A 10,555-nucleotide genomic window follows, 5' to 3' on the forward strand; every position below is an offset into this window, starting at 1 on the left:
GGGCACCTGGGTGGCTCAGTCAGTTAAGCTTCCGACTTTGGCTCAGGTCATGACCTCATGGTTCCTGAGTAGTTCCTGACTTCGAGCCCAGCATCAGGCTCTCTGCTGTCAGTGCACAGTTCACTTCTGGATCCTCTACCTGTCCCCACCCCTCTGCCCTTCCCCTGCTTGCTCTCTCTCTCTCTCTCTCTCTCTCTCAAGAACAAAAATAAAAGAATTCTTAAAATTCTTAGAAAACAAGGAAATTCAACTTCTAAATAGTCTTAATGTGCTAGATTTTAAAAAGTTTTCTCCCCCCCCCCCCCAATTTATGTGAAAGAGAGAGACCACATGCAGCACAGAGAGAGGGAGAAAAAGAATCCCAAGCAGGCTCCATCCACAACATCAGCACAGAGCCCAACCAAACTCCTGAGCTGTGAGACTGTGACTTGAGCTGAAATCAAGAGTTGGGTGCTTAACTGACTGGGCCACCCAGGTGCCCCTGAAGACCTAAGGAACGTTTGTTTAAGAATTCAAGTTTAGATTAACATAGGTGAATCTGGGGTGCCTGGCTGGCTTGGTCGGAAGAGCGTGCCAGCCTTGATCTCTGGGTTGTGAGTATCAGCCCCATGTTGGGTGTAGAGAATAAAAAAAAAAAAAATATATATATATATATATATATATATATATATATATATATATATATATTGATGAATCTTTGGCAAACAAGACAAATAATTTTGATTTAATAAAAGAAGCTATGTTTTCTTTAATAGTGTTAAATATAACACATAGATCTTTATTCTACCTCGATATATTCTTTGTGAGCTTATATAAATTTACTGATCGAATAAGCTAGTATTACTTCTGCTTAATGTTTATAATCCTAAAACATATAAATCTGTGTTTATCCAAAATGATTCATTATTCTGGTAATTTTAACAGTAATAGTTTTGTAGTATGTCACATTGAAACTTAACTTCCAGGGCACCTAGGTGGCTCGTTGTTATGTGAATTTCTACGTTTGGCTAGTTTACAAAAATATTGGTGTGTAACAGTTTTCAATGATCTCTGTTTTCTCTATAAAATCCAAGTAACTTTCATTAAAAGATACAATTAATATACATGAATCAAATTCTACTAGGAGTGGTAGTGGCAGAGTTGCAACTTGGTATGCAAGGTAATGAGATGTGTTTCTGTTTACCAATGGAAAAAGAGAACAGTGAGTATAGAGGCCGCTTTTAGGCAACCAACTTGAACACTGGAAACCTGATCAAGGCAAAACGGCCCACAGCTACCACAGGGCTGAATGCAAACAGGCTCCCTGAGTGACCCACGTCTAAATAGCCACAGGCCCTAACTGACCAATTACAACCAGGCACAGTTCTGAAGATTACCAAAAAAGGGAAAATTCTATATTCCCTCACTCTGTCCTGTAACTGTGGCCCCTCACCACCACCGCGTAGGAGACAGTCTCTCCTTCGCTGTCCTGCCTGCTGCTCCCTTGAAGTATATTCAGTAAACTTCTGTTCTGCCTTGGGTGAATTCTTACACCGCTTGCACCACTGGCCTCTGCCTGATTGGGTTGCCCCACATTTGATGACCTCCCCATCTGATCCGGTCCCCTCACAGTTAGGTCCTAAAGTAAATAACTGTTCCAGAATGAGAAAGAAAATGGTGAAGGACATAACCTGAATGAATACAGAAAGTTATATAAGATTTGTAAAAAAAAACAAAAAAAAACCCCACTTTTATTTGCCTTACATGTCTAAAAAATAAGTCTGAAAAGCTATGAAACGTTTACAATCTTCACAAAGTTTGCTAAGTTTTGGTAGGCTTATTTCATTAGTTCACTGTTCCCTGCCTCAACATGAAGGGTTAATTCTTTTTGTCTCATCTGCCTAGATTTCAAAGGTTCTGTGGTTTACCACAATAACCTTAGATGTTTTACACATATGAACCCTATATGCTTTACGTCCTTGATGACTTCTGTGAGAGCTCAGGTTTTTTACAGTTACGTTACCTTTTATGTTTGTAAGTTTTTTTTTTTTAATGTTTATTTTTGAGAGAGAGAGAGAGAGAGAGAGAGAGAGAGAGCGAGCGAGCATGAGTGGGGAGGAGCAGCGAAAGAGAGGGAAACACAGAATCTGAAGCAGGCTCCAGGCTCTGAGTTGTCAGCACAGAGCCCAACCTGGGGCTCGAGCCCACCAACCAGGAGATGGTGACCTGAGCTGAAGTCAGTTGCCTAACCGACTGAGCCACCCAGGCGCACTTATATTTGTAAGTTTTATCCTTACTATGAAGTGAGCAGCCAAGTACTGTCTGTCTGGCACCCGTGATCCTATTCCTATCCTAAGTGTGCATATCTACAGACATTTTGTTTTTTGCCTCCTCAAAATAAAAAAGCCTAAATGTAAACTAAAACATTCAGATTATCTTTGTACCTAAAACTATCTTTGAGATTCCCCAGAGGGCCTCTGGAAGATCACAAAGATGTATTCTTTCAACCTTGTGAAAAGAGAGGAAATAACTAGGTTTATTTGACACGTTATTATTGATGAGTAGCATTACAAGAATTATCAAGTCAGAAGAGATGCTTAACCCTCCTGAGGTTAAATGTGTATGGGTAAAATATTATTAATATAAATATTTCACAAATTTATGCTGTATGCTAAGTATAGGTTCTCAGTGCCCTCACTGTCCATGCTGTGTTACTTATCAGACACAATTTCAGTTTTCTTTAAAAATAGCAACTTGTGGGGGCGGGGGGGCACATGGTGGCTTAGTCGGCTAAGCATCCCACTTAGGCCCAGGTCTTGACCTTGCAGTTCATGAGTTCGAGACCCACATCAGGGTCTGGTGCTGACAGCTCAGAGCCTGGAGCCTGCTTCCTATTCTGTGTCTCCCTCTGTGCCCCTGCCCCACTGACACTCTGTCTCTCAAAAATAAACATTAAAGAAATAATAATAACAACTTTGTTGCATCTTCCTTAGTTTGGAAATCCTATCTCCTAAGGTTAGTATATGTAAATCAGGAATCCTATCACTTATCAATGGTGTTTTATTAATACACAAATGCTTAGGACCTACCCCAGACTTACTGAATCTCTTTACTTGATTTTCTTGATATACTTTTGGTATATTCTTACTATAATGTTTGGTGCATTCAGGAAATATATCTCAGGATTATTATATTTCTCTGGAAGTATTATGTTCATCCATTTTTATAAATTAGATGCACATTCACTGTCTTCTTTGAAAAGAGTCTTTAATATTGTTTATAGATATTTTGTCTATAACATTTTTGGTATGACTTTAAGTTGCATTATCCTTGTTACAAATATTTCACTTCTGAAATTTACCAGTAATGTTAACTACAGCCATCTTAAGTCTTTTATCATTTATGGATAGATTGTTTTGTTTTATTCTGATGCTTCCCTGAAAGCTCCTGAAATCAGTTACAGGCCTGAGTGCTTTGTCTTCAACAAAGAGAGACTGCCTCAGAGCTCTGTGAAGGACTGTTATTCCTGGCTTTAGGCTTCTGATGGCATAAATAATTGTAAGACCAGACCAGTGGACTAAGTCAACATTTCCAGAACTCTAGTTGAGCACCAGATAAATTAAGGATCCAGTGAAACAAGAATTAACTATATAGGACTGAATGCACTGATAGGGCCTAAAATGTTCTATTTTCTGGACATTTAAGGAAGTCCTTTCCCTTTCTTCTGAGATATCTACAATTTAGTAGACTCTGTTTTGTAAACTAAAATTTACATCATTCTTAAATGACAGGAGTCTCCCTGAATGACCCCTACAGAATTTGGGAACTCTTATTGAATATTCTTATATTCATGGTAATACCGTTATTTGTACATGTTCAATATGTCCTTTTTATTAGAACATTAGTGTAAACAATGGTTATGCAATGAAGGTCTTACCTCGATCGACATATTTGACAATGATGCTCATTTAATCAGATATGACCAGACACTTTAAAAGAACTAAAGTTGACTTTATGAGGCCAATGCTTACAAACTCCTTCCAGGAAAAGTGGCCTGGCACCAGGCTTACAAAGTTCCCCAAGGTAGTAAAGAACCTTATTCTGAGGACCCTAGGATATTTTGGGGACCTTGAGAAGGGAGAAAGAATTTGCCTAAATTAATAGGCATCACACAGAAGAAATCTGGTTGGTAGTTATTGGCTGTGAAAAGTCTAATCTGAGATTCCTTATGAAAAATTTCACAGCAAAGCAAACTTACAAAAGCTTACATGGTAAAGAGCAGAACTGCTGCCCCCAAAAATGCCTTTTTTGGCATAAGGATTATTTTGAGCTTGTTATTTTTCAGAAGCAGTAAAATCTCTGAAAATGAAGAAATTGGCCTTTTGTGAGGGACATTTACATTTATAAGGGAAATCTCCATTTGTAAAGGTGCCTCCCTCTCAGTACTAGGAAGAGGAGGAGGACTAAAACTTGGGAAACTCACCAATGGAGAAGTCTTGAAATTAAATCTGCATAACAATTAAACCCTTGTTTATGGTGCTTTGCCTGATAACCTCCAAACTCACTCTCCCTAGCACCGCCCCCACCCCAAATCTTTTGTCTTTAGCTGGAGATAATACTTAAGGTGGTGGCAATGGCCATTTTGGAATTACTCAGTGTTCCTGGGTATATAGGAGGTATAAATGTTATTAAACTTGTTTGTTAATCTTTTCATTATGGGGGGGGGGCGGAGTCTCAACCAAGAACCTAGAAAGTTAGAGGGAAAATTATTTTTCCTCTCCTACTGTGGCAAATTAAGCATTCTTGCTACACATAAATAAATAATCAGGTCATTTATTAGCCCAACATTTTGTGATCATAATCTTTCTTTATACTTTTTTTAATCGTAAAAGGGGAAGAGTGGAAACAAATTCTGTTTCAGTAGAAAATGGCATTATCTATAGCATGCCCTCCCTACCCCTTCCAGGTTAACAGATTCCAGCTTAATTCCTTGTCTTTCGGCTATTTTATTTCTTTTTACATTGTATGATAGATATGCAAATTATGTCCTGTGTCCTACTGGTGGTGATTTAATTAACTCCCCTCCCCCACAAAACCTCCATCTGTCTCTATTTGCATTCCTTTTTTCTACATACTTTGTGCTGTTTTGACTTTTTGAACTGGTTATAACATCTACCTACTTCCTTTATATCACATGATAAAATGAATCCTTTAACAAGAACTTTTGTATCTGTAGGAGTCATGATTCCTAGCTTTCAAAACAAAGGCATCTTTTAACAGGTGTGTGGATGTGAGGTTGAGACCCGCATTCGAAGGTTTAAGTTAGGTGGAAGTCCAGACTTTGCTGATGGGGTCTACTTCTGGGATAATTCTAAATCCTACCTCCTTATTTTCCTGAATCAAGGGCTCGACCTGTCTACTTCCTCCCCTGTTCTACCTTCTGTTACTTTGGAGGCAGCTTTTCCTCTCCAACAGACCCACTGTGGACAGAATGCAGTTTCACAGTTTATCCTCTATCCTCCTGCTCCTGAAAGAAACCCTCCACTATTTTGAGAATTTCAAAGAGTTTTTATAGCTAACAACAATGAGAAAAACACAGGGGGTAAAATGACCTACCAGAGGAAAGTCACAAAGTTTCAAATCAGATCAAACAGGGAAAAGGCCATTTCTGGTTTTCATTAGCATGTAAATGGTAGTAGATCCTAGTCTTCGACCACTTTTCCACAACTATCTTACTCCTCCTCTCTCTGTGATGCAGCTTCCTTCTCCTCCCCGCCTTCAACCACCTCAGGAAACACCAGGAAAAGACAAAAGCCACAATGGGTGAGAAAGGTGGGTCTTTTCAGTACACAAAGAACTAAAGTAAGGTTCATCTACATTTCAGAGGAAACCCCAGATACTCTTTTCTCTTTTTACAAAGAAAGGTTATCTTTGAAGAGTTCCTCTGGAGTATTTGCTGAGCTCAAAGAGGAGACCTTCAGGATGAGGCCCTGGGGTTAAACCCAAGACACCCAGGGTATTTATATTTCCTTTACTTAGTGTGTATGTTGGGGGAGGTTGAGAAGTAAGATTTGGCAAAGGGGAAGGTAAGGAGAAGAGGGGAAGCCACAGGGAGAATAGTATTCGGTCTCTTCTCCTTTCCCACTCCCTAATTCCACAGAACTTTGAAGAAGTGAGGTATGGTAAGAAGAGAGACCTAAGCAAAACAGAAGCGGGGGTCGGGGGGGTGGTAGTTATAGGAGTTATTAAAAGCAGGAAGAAGAGAGCTTCTTTTAGTCTCAGAAATATATTCTTATATAAAAAGATGAACCTGCACAATACCTTATTTGGTTAAGAAACTGAAAATAGGCGATTAATGGGATTTTGTGGTATACTCTTGGTCTCTTTTAGCTACTTTATTTCATCATTATATTATGTGTAACATAAGATTTCCACTTATCCTTCATACTGGGTAAGAGTAAAGAATAGAACTATATTTCTTCAATATAAAATGTGAAATCCTCAAAGTTGGATAAGGTTTTCTTATTTCTTATATTAACTATAGAATATAAGTAAAATATTTAGAATCTGTATACTGATGTGGAGAACAAGGCAAAAGAAAAAAAATTAAAATTCCTTAAAACTTACAACCCACTGACAAGTACTTGGGACAGGCAGGGTGACCTTCCTCCAGGAACTCAACTGCCTTAATGTTAATACTTTGCTAGAAACAAAAAGCAACCTTAGCTTGACATTACCCCGACCTCCAGGATACTGTAAAAATCTCTTTGGAAACTTCCTTTATCTCTATAACCCCAAGATATATGTTAGCAATCATCCTCCAAGCATAAGGCCTACTGATACACGTCTGAAGGGTCTCAAGGCTTAAGTTTTTACTAGACAATAGTAAATGACCTTTTCCTAACAGCAGCCCCTCAAGGTCTTAGAAATCTTGTTTCCAAATTCCTCAGAGGCTTATGCTATCCTGAGCCCCCTCCCAACTTGAAAGTGCAGCTATTTCTGCCCATGGGTCCTATTTCCCTGCTTTAATAAAACCACCTTTTTGCACCAAAGACATCAAGAATCTTTGATTATTCGTTCCCGAACCCCAATATTTTCACATCATATAACAATGTATATTCTGTATACTGCTAAATACTATAGATTAGTGCTGTCCAATAGAAACAATGTAAATCACATATAATTTTTTTTGAACACCAGAACTTTAATGATTGTAAGGAGTGATAAAATTTGGTACAGGTTATAATGACATTATATTTGATTTTTCAAGGTTAGTGAAATTATACCTACATTAATAATTCTGAATGTCCTATTGGTACATTAGGAAGTATCTAAAATAAGGCAAATATAATGGAGTTTAATTAACAAGTTCTCAACTATTATGATAGCTTTCAGAATAGCAAAGTATGTAATTGAACAAGTTGAATGAACATTTCCTTTTTGTATTTATATATAAGAGATACAAAAGAAAGTAATATACATTTCCTGCGTATATCTATCTATAAGCCTCCCATATAAGACTTCTGTAAATAATCCTGCCTGACTGTCCACTACACCCATGCTTACCTCAAGCTACAAGGCCCTGCATAATGACTCTTGTCTACCCCCTACGTCTCATTTCCTGGAATTCATGTCCTCACTCTGCCCTAGCTGATTCTTCTAGTTCCTTGATGCACTCTTTTCTACCTCAGAACAGATTATTTCTCTCCTGCTCTAGATCCTACTTTTCCAAATCTTACGCCTGAAAGGCCATTCAGGGAAGTCTCATCATTCTTTTTCTTTTTCTTTAAATCATCATTGATTTTTGCTGTCCATGTTTTCAGAGCTTCCTTCCTTCTTGGTGCCTAAACTGGGTTCCATGGAGAGAGAGAGAAAAGTACCTGTTCAACAAGTCTGTCACACTTTGAATCCTGGTAGGTATATTGTGCCTCTGATCTGAAAGACAGAACTTCAGTAGTTCTAATAACTTTTGACCCTTAACCAAGAGGGCTCAAGCCCAGTCCATATGGCAGAAATGTAAATGGATGCATATGGTTGGTATATCACTTCCTGTATCATCCTCTTTTTATTTTCCACAGATGAATTTTCTCATTGAAAGCACCTTCTGAATCTGGCTATGAAACAAAAACTTCGGAGCATATGAATGAAGTTCTATATTTTCTGGGGACTAAACATGGATTTTCTGTAGTAGCTAATGAACACTATTTTATCATTCCAGATTTTCCTGAATCTAATCACCTAAGTAATATTCACACTCCTTTAAGAAGCCAACATTGACAAAACATTGGAGCTGATGTGAGTTTTGGATTATTCTTTCTTTTTTACTAGCTCATGTTTATAATCACTCCAATAGGATAGGGATGCAAGCATATAAACAGGTTATCTGGTTGAATCACATATATTCTAAAATTTTCAGTTTGTTTATTTAAGTAATCTTTACACCCAATGCAGGGCTTGAACTCATGAGCCCGAGATCAACAGCTGCATGTTCTTCTGACTGAGCCAGCCAGGTGCCCCAGTATAACTTTAAGCTTTCTAGTAGCCACTTTAATAAATGACTAAAGAAATAGTAGGAAAAGAAAGAGGTAGAATTTATTTTAATCCTCTTTTCCTACCCCAATACATAATCAATATAAAAACTTAGATATTAACACCAAGTCTTTGAAATACAGGGAATATTTTACACTTACAGCACATTTTAATTTGCACAAGACACATTTCAAGTGCTATACAGACACATGTGGCTACCATATTGGACAGTGCTGACCTAATGATTAAGATCTACTAGCAGCATAGCATAAAAAATACTGCACTTGAAATTTAGGAACTCGGGCTCTATCAGTTAAGAGCTATGTGATTGATCTTGGTCTTGTTTTATTAACTTCTAGGCCTCTATATCCTTAAAAAAGAGTTTAGGACAAATAACATACACCTTGGAAAACAGCTCTAACATTATGAAATCATCATCTTAAGTACACTGGGATATACTTAAGTTTATCCATTAATAAACTCAGGATAAGCTCCAAATTAGAAAAACATTGGTTGTATTTTACCAACACATCAGAATATAAGAGATTGTTAATCATTCTACTACAATTTCCTTTCTCTAGATTTCTAGTTACAGGGAATTAATTATAATAAAAGGCATAACAAGTAGCCAAATAAAAGTGATTTACAGAAAAGTTAAAACATGATTTGGAGAACAATTTATAAGACATCCAAATGTATAGTTCAAACTCACCAATATTTATTGAGCACATTAAAAGATGAGTGGAACTGGATGTTTTTTCCCATGTAGGTGCTTATAATCCAGGATAAAATATTAAGTTTGATAAAATATTAACAGTCTGAGTACAAGGGCAGGCCTTATTTAACTACTGATCCCCAGACCAGCCACCAGTGCCAGCAACAATAGTGTGTGATGGAATGCAACACAAAAAATACAAAACAGTACTATAAAAGCTGTAAGAAAGGAATAAATCATTGTGGGAGTTAAAAGGAAGAGAGAAAGTGTATCCAGTAGGGGGTGGGAGATGGAGGTGGGAAAGGAAAATAAGAAAAGGGACCGAGAAAGAGTTAATGTTTAAACTATATTTTGAAGGCTAGATCCTAGTTCTTGACAGCAATATGTATGAGAAAGGGAACAGCATGAGTCAGGTTATAGATGAGAGAAAGGATCTAGCAAGCCTGGCGATAAGGGCAGAAAGAAGAATTGGGACACAGTAAAAGAAAGCTAGGTCAGTGCTCCAGCGATGTTAGTGCTTACATTGTGAACTTTAAATTATCAGTTGAGAAGCATATTTCTTAAGCACAGGCCCTACACGATGTTTGAATAAAGAATATTTTGGATTTAGAAAAAGTCACAGAGGAAAGGGTGTTGGTATTCAGACAGTGTGTGTGTGTGTAATGGTTTGGACCATGGGTCAATAACTATTTTCTGCAAATGGCCAGAAACAAAATATTTCTAGACTTTGGGGGCCATATGGTCTCTATTACAACTATTTAACTTTACTATTGCAGCTGAAGAGCAGTTAAAGACAATACATAAATGAATGACTACGACTGTGTTCAAATAAAACTTGCTCATTCACTTATAGGTATTATGACCTTGTTAGCTAACGTTACTTAATGTCTCTAAAACCTCAGTTTCCTTGATCTACAAAATGGGGATAATAACTGTTCATGCTTCATAGAGTTGCGTGAAGATTAAATGAGAAGGATGAAAAGCACTAAACATAGTGACAAACGCATGCCTTATTAGCTTTTGTGATGATGATACTCATTACCTGAGTCTGAAATATAATTAGAAGGCATTAAAAATGGTTTCTAGGAAGCAAATGAATCTGGAAATCTTGTTTCTCACTGTACTCATTCTCTACAATACAATCCTTTACGTCAAAGACATTGATGGTCATGACTTTTCTTAAAACCATTTAAAAGTAAGGGAAACAAAACTAAGAATGGGATGAAGGGTATAGGTTGTTCATTTTTGGAATAGTCCCTGAGTATATAAACTAACCTCCTATTTCTAGATACGCCCAAAAGGCAAACATTTAATAGGATACACTTTGCCAGG

At 37.5% G+C, this 10,555-nt stretch overlaps 1 protein-coding gene across 2 annotated transcripts in view; it reads right to left on the minus strand.

Annotated features, from left to right (window-relative positions):
• The window catches only part of NDUFS4 (NADH:ubiquinone oxidoreductase subunit S4), a 111,895-nt gene that overhangs the window by 8,238 nt on the left and 93,102 nt on the right, over nt 1–10,555 (minus strand). The window lies entirely within an intron of this gene.

This window comes from Panthera uncia (genome assembly GCF_023721935.1).
Source record: "Panthera uncia isolate 11264 chromosome A1 unlocalized genomic scaffold, Puncia_PCG_1.0 HiC_scaffold_17, whole genome shotgun sequence".
In the NCBI taxonomy this organism is placed as follows: domain Eukaryota; kingdom Metazoa; phylum Chordata; class Mammalia; order Carnivora; family Felidae; genus Panthera; species Panthera uncia.